At 36.2% G+C, this 10156-nt stretch overlaps 1 non-coding gene across 1 annotated transcript; it reads left to right on the forward strand.

Annotated features, from left to right (window-relative positions):
- Positions 1–201: 201 nt before the first annotated feature.
- On the forward strand, positions 202–308 carry LOC139886940 (small nucleolar RNA R71). Its single transcript, XR_011772798.1, has one exon. It is a non-coding gene; the product is annotated as a small nucleolar RNA R71 (small nucleolar RNA).
- Positions 309–10156: the final 9848 nt, after the last annotated feature.

A 10156-nucleotide genomic window follows, 5' to 3' on the forward strand; every position in this document is an offset into this window, starting at 1 on the left:
TATATGAAACATATTTCAATTAATCAAGTCTTAACAAGTTTGATTGCTTAACATGTTGGAAACATTTAATCATGTAAATATCAATCTCAATTAATATATATAAACATGGAAAAGTTCGGGTCACTACATGCTGCATCGATCGTTGTCCTATGATTTACCGTAAGACCATTGTAGAAGGTACAGATTTGGGCTGACAGTTCTAGCTGGTGATTAGGGCATTTCTTCAGTAAGGTTTTGAATCGCTCCCATGCAGTGTAAAGAGATTCATCATAACTTTGTTTGAAGTTAATGATGTCATTCTTCAGCTTGGTTTGTTTAGAAGGATGGAAATATTTGGTTAGGAATTTAGTAGCCATCTCCGTCCATGACGTGATGGAATCTTTTTCCAGTCCTTCGAACCAGGTTTGAGCATGATGAGTGAGAGAATAGGGGAACAAGTATAGCCGGACTATATCTTGTCCTATCCCTGGCTGCTTGTAGGTGTAACACCGGCCATTTTTTTTTAAACACACAGCGGAAGACTTTATTTACAAACACTATATATGTCACGTCATTACATTAATCCGTGTAATTACGTTTAAGTTTACACAACGGTGTTACGTTATTACAAAACATTATTTATACAAAAGTCCACATCAGAGTTGGGTTGTCAAACATGTCTTCTGCAACAGCACCCATCCCAACTAGCAGTACCTAAACCTGCAAGAGGAGAATATGTGGGGGATTAGCGCACCGCTAAGTGAATGGAATCTATCTAACAGATATAGCTTAAGCCACACACAATCTATATACGAACAACAATACATGCTAACCACCAACTAGCATACAATAAGATAATACGAGGATCGGCGGCTTGTAGGAGCACACGACTCCCAGCTGATCGGGCCTGAGTCTACCGATAGTCCCTGCTACTCAATTCACATTATAGTTATCCAGATGCAGGGGGTGCATCGTTCACACTATACTCCACAATTAGTAGCCTATGGACCCAACCTTCCCTAGGCACGGTTGACCTCATACGGACTCTAACCTCTCCTAGGCACGGTCTCGAGTCCCCAGTCTCCCTAGGCTCGACTGGTGCCATTCACACAGTGTACACAAAATTCACATACAACATCAGGCAACGATATTATTATTCTAACATGGCAATTTCTACACTATGCATGGTAAAAGAGTCAACCACAGTAGCATGATATGCTACTTAAACTCTATCCGTAGATAGACCCACTCACCAATTATCAGCAACTGCTCAGTTATTATTTCTGAGCTTCCTCCTTGTCCTTATCTCCTGAGAATAGCAAAAACCAAGTTAGAATAGTGTTCCCATCAAGGTTAGACACACGGACAGCGAATTATAGCAAATTAGTAAAAAAATACGTCCGCTAAAATTTTCATGTTTAACACTTGTGCATTTTCAGAATTTACATCCTGAAAATCATAAAAAACACACGGACAGCATAACGGCTAAAAATCAACACTTAGTAAAAATTTCACTGCCTAAGACCATCGGTCGATGGTCCCATCCATCGGCCGATCCTCAACACACCATCGGTCGATGGTCTCCCCCAATCGGTCAATCATCAAAATTACATCAGTTGGTCAGAAGTCATACACCATCGGTCGATGGTCCTGTCCACCGGCCGATCGTCCCTCACCATCAGTCGATGGTCAACGACCATCGGCCGAAGGTAGTTCATCAGCTGCAATAGCAGCAAAGTGACGGGTTTCAACCCAAAATCACCAAATCTCGACTTTGGACACGTTTTTGACCTCAAAACTGAACACAACTCGTACACTAAACTTTTTGGAACATAAACCCACAACATTCAAACACAAACAACATCAATTTCTACCAATTTGACACAAAACCCCATTTTCATAAAACTTGACTAAAACACCCATTTTGACACTGATTTGATCACGAAATTAAACAAATTTTACCTTGTTAGAATCACAATAACACAAGGAACGATTTGACACTAAAATCAAGCTTCAATTCGAGATCAAATGATTTAGGGTTGTTTGAGATGGTGAAGATGAGGTTAGGTGAAGGTGTGAGTGAGAGGAAGGTTCAGGAAACAAATGAGGGAAATTAGCTGCTCATACACTTAATTTGGGGTTAAAACCCCATACCCCACAACACACGCATATTTACCAGTTATCTGATATCTTTCGCACAAGATTAGGTAGCCCAAACGAGGTCCAAATAAAATAAACAAACCTGATCTGAGACCCTTGTCACAAACTGGTCACAACACAAATATAGTAAAACACTAATAAAATAATTAAAATAAAAGCACTTAAGACTAAGCACAAACCCTAAGGGCAAAATAGGCAACTTACAACTAGCCCAGGTTTCAGTCTGTTACAGTAGGAGTTCGAAAGAGATATAAATTTATCAAGGTGAGAATTAGGATCGTCATTTGGTAATCCATGAAACTGACACCTTTTCTGAATGAGCTGGATGATGTGATGTCTTAACTCGAACGAGTGTCCTTGAATTTCTGGAAATCTGATCGGTCCTCCTCGACCTTCAATCAAGGGTTTAGTGTTTTCTGCTAAAGTAACGCGTAATGCCATTCGATTTCTGATTCGTGCTTCCTTATGTGCTTTAGAGATTATGGCGTCTGGATCAGGTACGAATAACAACAGCCCTGGTCTAGATCGGGTTTGGGTCATACACAGGGTATGCCTCTTTTTGTTGTTTTAATTTTTATACAGATAAACTAAGTTTTCTAATTTAATCTAAGGTAAGCTAATCGAAAGTAATCTAAGATAGTATAAGGCAATCTTATTCTAAAGTAGTCTAAGGTATTCTAATTATCCTAATTATAGATATGTTTTTGGTTCTTGCTACTGATTCCCTGGTATTACGATAACAGAGCTTCGTACGAACTATTCAACAAACCAAGTGGCCAGGCCGACTACGGAGAGGCAGGATCCTTTTGGTTCCAATATAATTGGAGACTGTTCGGAAAATCCAACAACCAAGTCCATGTATAATTGTCTTTCTTTGACACCAATTAAATGTTTGTGAATGAGTTTGATAGAGAGCGGTATTGTCTGATACCAGTTCCCCGGCAGCGGCGCCAAAAACTCGTCTCCCTCTTGATATGACCGAAACGGAAGGTTTATTTTGCGCGATGTCGTCAGGTCGCGACGAGTCAGAGCTGAAATGTCCCGTTCATATAGATTATAAACGTTCCATATTAATTGATTTCGTTGCGAGGTTTTGACCTCTATATGAGACGTTTTTCAAAGACTGCATTCGTTTTTAAAAACAAACTATAACCTTTATTTTATCGACAAGGTTAAAAGGACACCACCTAGATTATCAGAAATGATAATCTAAAAAATATCACACTTACACACTACCAATACATATTGGTTTACAATATTAATATGTTACAACAAAGTAAATTTCGAATGCAGTTTTAAACAATATTATACAAGCATTCTGACTCCAAATCTTGTCCATATATTAGCATGCAATAGCGGAAGCTCTTAATAATCACCTGAGAATAAACACGCTTTAAACGTCAACAAAAATGTTGGTGAGTTATAGGTTTAACCTATATATTTATCAAATCGTAATAATAGACCACAAGATTTCATATTTCAATATACATCCCATACATAGAGATAAAAATCATTCATATGGTGAACACCTGGTAACCGACATTAACAAGATGCATATAAGAATATCCCCATCATTCCGGGATATCCATCGGACATGATATAAAACTCGAAGTACTAAAGCATCCGGTACTTTGGATGGGGTTCGTTAGGCCCAATAGATCTATCTTTAGGATTCGCGTCAATTAGGCGTGCACTAATTCTCAAAATTAGTGATGTTCCCTAATTCTTAGGCTACCAAGCAAAAGGGGCATATTCGGCTTCGATCATTCAACCATAGAAAGTAGTTTCATGTACTTGTGTCTATTTTGTAAAACATTTATAAAGCTGCATGTATTCTCATCCCAAAAATATTAGATTTTAAAAGTGGGACTATAACTCACTTTCACAGATTTTTACTTCGTCGGGAAGTAAGACTTGGCCACTGGTCGATTCACGAACCTATAACAAATATGTACATATATATCAAAGTATGTTCAAAATATATTTACAACATTTTTAATACGTTTTACTGTTTTAAATATTTTCAGTCAGCTGTCCTCGTTAGTAACCTACAACTAGTTGTCCATAGTTAGATGTACAGAAATAAATTGATATATATTATCTTGACCCAATCCACGACCCAGTGTATACACGTCTCAGGCTAGATCACAACTCAAAGTATATATATTTTTGGAATCAACCTCAACCCTGTATAGCTAACTCCAACATTACTGCATATAGAGTGTCTATGGTTGTTCCAAATAATATATATATATATATATATATATATATATATATATATATATATATATGGGTCGATATGATATGTCAAAACATTTGCATACGTGTCTATGGTATCTCAAGATTACATAATATATTAGAATACATGTATAATACAATATAAGTTAGCTAGGATATGATTTGTATAGAATTGTTACAATATTTCCCGTAGCAACAACAATCAAAAAATATCCAATCTTGTTTTACCCATAACTTCTTCGTTTTAAATCCGTATTGAGTGAATAAAAATGCTATGGTTTCATATTGAACTATATTTTATGAATATAAACAGAAAAAGTATAGGTTTGTAGTCGAAAATATAAGTTACAAGTCATTTTTGTAAGAGGTAGTCATTTCAGTCGAAAGAACGACGTCTTGATGACCATTTTTAAAAACATACTTCCACTTTGAGTTTAACCATGATTTTTGGATATAGTTTCATGTTCATAAGAAAAATCATTTTCCCAGAAGAACAACTTTTAAATCAAAGTTTATCATAGTTTTTAATTATCAAACCCAAAACAGCCCGTGGTGTTACTACGACGGCGTATGTACGGTTTTACGGTGTTTTTCGTGTTTCCAGGTTTTAAATCATTAAGTTAGCATATAATATAGATATAGAACATGTGTTTAGTTAATTTTAAAAGTTAAGTTAGAAGGATTAACTTTTGTTTGCGAACAAGTTTAGAATTAACTAAACTATGTTCTAGTGATTTCAAGTTTAAACCTTCGAATAAGGTAGTTTTATATATATGAATCGAATGATGTTATGAACATTATTACTACCTCAGGTTTTATGGATAAACCTCCCGGAAATGAGAAAAATAGATCTAGCTTCAAAGGATCCTTGGATGGCTTGAAAGTTCTTGAAGCAGAATTATGACACGAAAACAAGTTCAAGTAAGATTTCCACTCGAAATAAGATTGTTATAGTTATAAAAATTGAATCAAAGTTTGAATATGAGTATTACCTTGTATTAGAAAGATATCTTACTGTAAATAAGAAAGATTTCTTGAGGTTGGATGATCACTTTACAAGATTGGAAGTAAGCTAGCAAACTTGGAAGTATTCTTGATTTTATGAAACTAGAACTTATAGAATTTATGAAGAACACTTAGAACTTGAAGAGAGTACTTGAGAGAGATCAATTAGATGAAGAAAATTGAAGAATTAAAGTATTTGTAGGTGTTTTTGGTCATTGGTATATGGATTAGATATAAAGGATGTGTAATTTTATTTACATGTAAATAAGTCATGAATGATTACTAATATTTTTGTAATTTTATGAGATATTTCATTCTAGTTGCCAAATGATGGTTCCCACATGTGTTAGGTAACTCACATGGGCTGCTAAGAGCTGATCATTGGAGTGTATATGCCAATAGTACATACATCTAAAAGCTGTGTATTGTACGAGTACGAATACGGGTGCATACGAGTAGAATTGTTGATGAAACTGAACGAGGATGTAATTGCAAGCATTTTTGTTACGTAGAAGTATTTTGATAAGTGTCTTGAAGTCTTTCAAAAGTGTATGAATGCATATTAAAACACTACATGTATATACATTTTAACTGAGTCGTTAAGTTATCGTTAGTTGTTACATGTAAATGTTGTTTTGAAACCTTTAGGTTAACGATCTTGTTAAATGTTGTTAACCCATTGTTTATTATATCTAAAGAGATGTTAAATTATTACATTATCATGATATTATGATATATTAATATATCTTAGTATGATATATATACAGTTAAATGTTGTTACAACGATAATCGTTACATATATGTCTCGTTTCGAAATCATTAAGTTAGTAGTCTTGTTTTTACATATTTAGTTCATTGTTAATACACTTAATGACATGTTTATTTATCATTTATCATGATTAAACATAGTGTATCAATATCTTAATATGATTCATATGTATTTAGTAAGAAGTTATTATAACGATAATCGTTATATATATCGTTTCGAGTTTCTTAATTCAATAAACTCAATTTTATGTATATAACACATTGTTAAAATACCTAATGAGATACTTACTTATCATAATATCATGTTAACTATATATATAATCATATATATGTCATCATATAGTTTTTACAAGTTTTAACGTTCGTGAATCACCGGTCAACTTGGGTGGTCAATTGTCTATATGAAACCTATTTAAATTAATCAAGTCTTAACAAGTTTGATTGCTTAACATGTTGGAAAAATGTAATCATGTAAATAACAATTTCATTTAATATATATAAACATGTAAAAGTTCGGGTCACTACAGTTCCTACCCGTTAAATAAATTTCGTCCCGAAATTTTAAGCAGTTGGAGGTGTTGTCGTATCTTCTGGAAATAAGTGCGGGTATTTCTTCTTCATCTGATCTTCTTGTTCCCTGGTGAACTCGGGTCCTCTATGAGCATTCCATCGAACCTTAACAATTGGTATTTTGTTTTGCTTAAGTCTTTTAACCTCACGATCTATTATTTCGACGGGTTCTTCGATAAATTGAAGTTTTTCGTTGATTTGGATTTCGTCTAACGGAATAGTGAGATCTTCTTTAGCAAAATATTTCTTCAAATTCGAGACGTGGAAAGTGTTATGTACAGCCTCGAGTTGTTGAGGTAACTCAAGTCGGTAAGCTACTGGTCCGACGCGATCAATAACCTTGAATGGTCCAATATACCTTGGGTTTAATTTCCCTCGTTTACCAAATCGAACAACGCCTTTCCAAGGTGAAACTTTAAGCATGACCATCTCTCCAATTTCAAATTCTATATCTTTTCTTTTAATGTCAGCGTAGCTCTTTTGTCAACTTTGGGCGGTTTTCAATCGTTGTTGAATTTGGATGATCTTCTCGGTAGTTTCTTGTATTATCTCCGGACCTGTAATCTGTATATCCCCCACTTCACTCTAATAAATCGGAGACCTGCACTTTCTACCATAAAGTGCTTCAAACGGTGCCATCTCAATGCTTGAATGGTAGCTGTTGTTGTAGGAAAATTCTGCTAATGGTAGATGTCGATCCCAACTGTTTCCGAAATCAATAACACATGCTCGTAGCATGTCTTCAAGCGTTTGTATAGTCCTTTCGCTCTGCCCATCAGTTTGTGGATGATAGGCAGTACTCATGTCTAGACGAGTTCCTAGTGCTTGCTGTAATGTCTGCCAGAATCTTGAAATAAATCTGCCATCCCTATCAGAGATAATAGAGATTGGTATTCCATGTCTGGAGATGACTTCCTTCAAATACAATCGTGTTAACTTCTCCATCTTGTCATCTTCTCTTATTGGCAGGAAGTGTGCTGATTTGGTGAGACAATCAACTCTTATTCAAATAGTATCAAAACCATTGGCAGTCCTTGGCAATTTAGTGATGAAATCCATGGTAATGTTTTCCCATTTCCATTCCGGGATTTCGGGTTGTTGAAGTAGACCTGATGGTTTCTGATGCTCCGCTTTGACCTTGGAACACGTCAAACATTCTCCTACGTATTTAGCAACATCGGCTTTCATACCTGGCCACCAAAAATGTTTCTTGAGATCCTTGTACATCTTCCCCGTTCCAGGGTGTATTGAGTATCTGGTTTTATGAGCTTCTCTAAGTACCATTTCTCTCATATCTCCAAATTTTGGTACCCAAATTCTTTCAGCCCTATATCGGGTTCCGTCTTCTCGAATATCAAGATGCTTCTCCGATCCTTTGTGTATTTCATCCTTTAAATTTCTCTCTTTTAAAACTCCTTGTTGCGCCTCCTTTATTTGAGTAGTAAGGTTATTGTGAATCATTATATTCATACCTTTTACTCGAATGGGTTCTCTGTCCTTTCTGCTCAAGGCGTCGGCTACCACATTTGCCTTCCCCGGGTGGTAACGAATCTCAAAGTCGTAATCATTCAACAATTCAATCCACCTACGCTGTCTCATGTTCAGTTGTTTTTGGTTAAATATGTGTTGAAGACTTTTGTGGTCGGTATATATAATACTTTTGACCCCATATAAGTAGTGCCTCCAAGTCTTTAATACAAAAACAACCGTGCCTAATTCCAAATCATGCGTCGTATAATTCTGCTAGTGAATCTTCAATTGTCTAGACGCATAAGCAATTACCTTCGTTCGTTGCATTAATACACAACCGAGACATTGCTTTGAGGCGTCACAATATATCACAAAATCATCATTCCCTTCAGGTAATGACAATATAGGTGCTGTAGTTAACTTTTTCTTTAACAATTGAAACGCATTTTCTTGTTCATCCTTCCATTCAAATTTCCTCCCTTTATGCGTTAATGCAGTCAAGGGTTTTGCTATTCTGGAAAAATCTTGGATGAACCTTCTGTAGTAACCAGCTAGTCCTAAGAATTGGCGTATATGCTTCGGAGTTTTCGGGTTTCCCACTTTTCAACAGTTTCAATCTTTGCTGGATCCACCTGAATACCTTCTTTGTTCACTATGTGATCGAGGAATTGAACTTCTTCCAACCAAAATGCACACTTTGAAAACTTAGCGTACAGTTTTTCTTTCCTCAGCAACTCTAGTACTTTTCTCAAATGTTCTTCGTGCTCTTGATCATTCTTCGAGTAAATAAGTATGTCATCGATGAAAACAATGACAAACTTGTCAAGGTATGGTCCACACACTCGGTTCATGAGGTCCATGAACACAGCTGGTGCGTTAGTCAACCCAAACGGCATAACCATAAACTCGTAATGACCTTAACGCGTTCTAAAAGCAGTCTTTGGAATATCATCCTCCTTCATCCGCATTTGATGATACCCAGAACGTAAATCAATCTTCGAATAAACTGACGAGCCTTGTAGTTGATCAAATAAGTCGTCGATTCTTGGTAGTGGGTAGCTGTTCTTGATGGTAAGTTTTTTCAACTCTCGGTAGTCGATACATAACCTAAATGTACCATCCTTCTTCTTGACAAACAAAACAGGAGCTCCCCACGGTGATGTGCTTGGTCGAATGAAACCACGCTCTAAAAGTTCTTGTAATTGGCTCTGAAGTTCCTTCATTTCGCTAGGTGCGAGTCTGTATGGAGCATGAGCTATTAGTGCAGCTCCCGGTACAAGGTCTATTTAAAATTCAACGGATCGGTGTGGAGGTAGTCCCGGTAATTCTTTCGGAATTACATCGGGAAATTCTTTTGCGACGGGAACATCATTGATGTTCTTTTCTTCGAAATTGACTTTCTCGACGTGTGCTAGCACAGCATATCAACCTTTTCTTATTAGTTTTTGTGCCTTCAGGTTACTAATAAGGTTTAACTTCGCGTCGCTCTTTTCTCCGTACACCATTAAGGGTTTTTCTTTTTCTCGTATAATGCGAATTGCATTTTTGTAACAAACGATCTCTGCTTTCACTTCTTTCAACCAGTCCATACCGATTATCACATCAAAACTCCCTAACTCTACTGGTATCAAGTCAATCTTAAATGTTTCGTTAACCAGTTTAATTTCTCGATTCCGACATATATTATCCGCTGTAATTAATTTACCATTTGCTAATTCGAGTAAAAATTTATTATCCAAGGGCGTCGGTGAGCAACTTAGTTTAGCATAAAAATCTCTACTCATATAGCTTCTATCCGCACCCGAATCAAATAAAACATAAGCAGATTTATTGTCAATGAGAAACGTACCTGTAACAAGCTCCGGGTCTTCCTGCGCTTCTGCCGTATTAATATTGAAAACTCTTCCGCGGCCCTGCCCATTAGTATTCCCCTGATTTGGGCAATTTTTAATAATGTGGCCTGGTT

Source organism: Rutidosis leptorrhynchoides, chromosome 1 (genome assembly GCF_046630445.1).
Source record: "Rutidosis leptorrhynchoides isolate AG116_Rl617_1_P2 chromosome 1, CSIRO_AGI_Rlap_v1, whole genome shotgun sequence".
In the NCBI taxonomy this organism is placed as follows: Eukaryota; Viridiplantae; Streptophyta; class Magnoliopsida; order Asterales; family Asteraceae; genus Rutidosis; species Rutidosis leptorrhynchoides.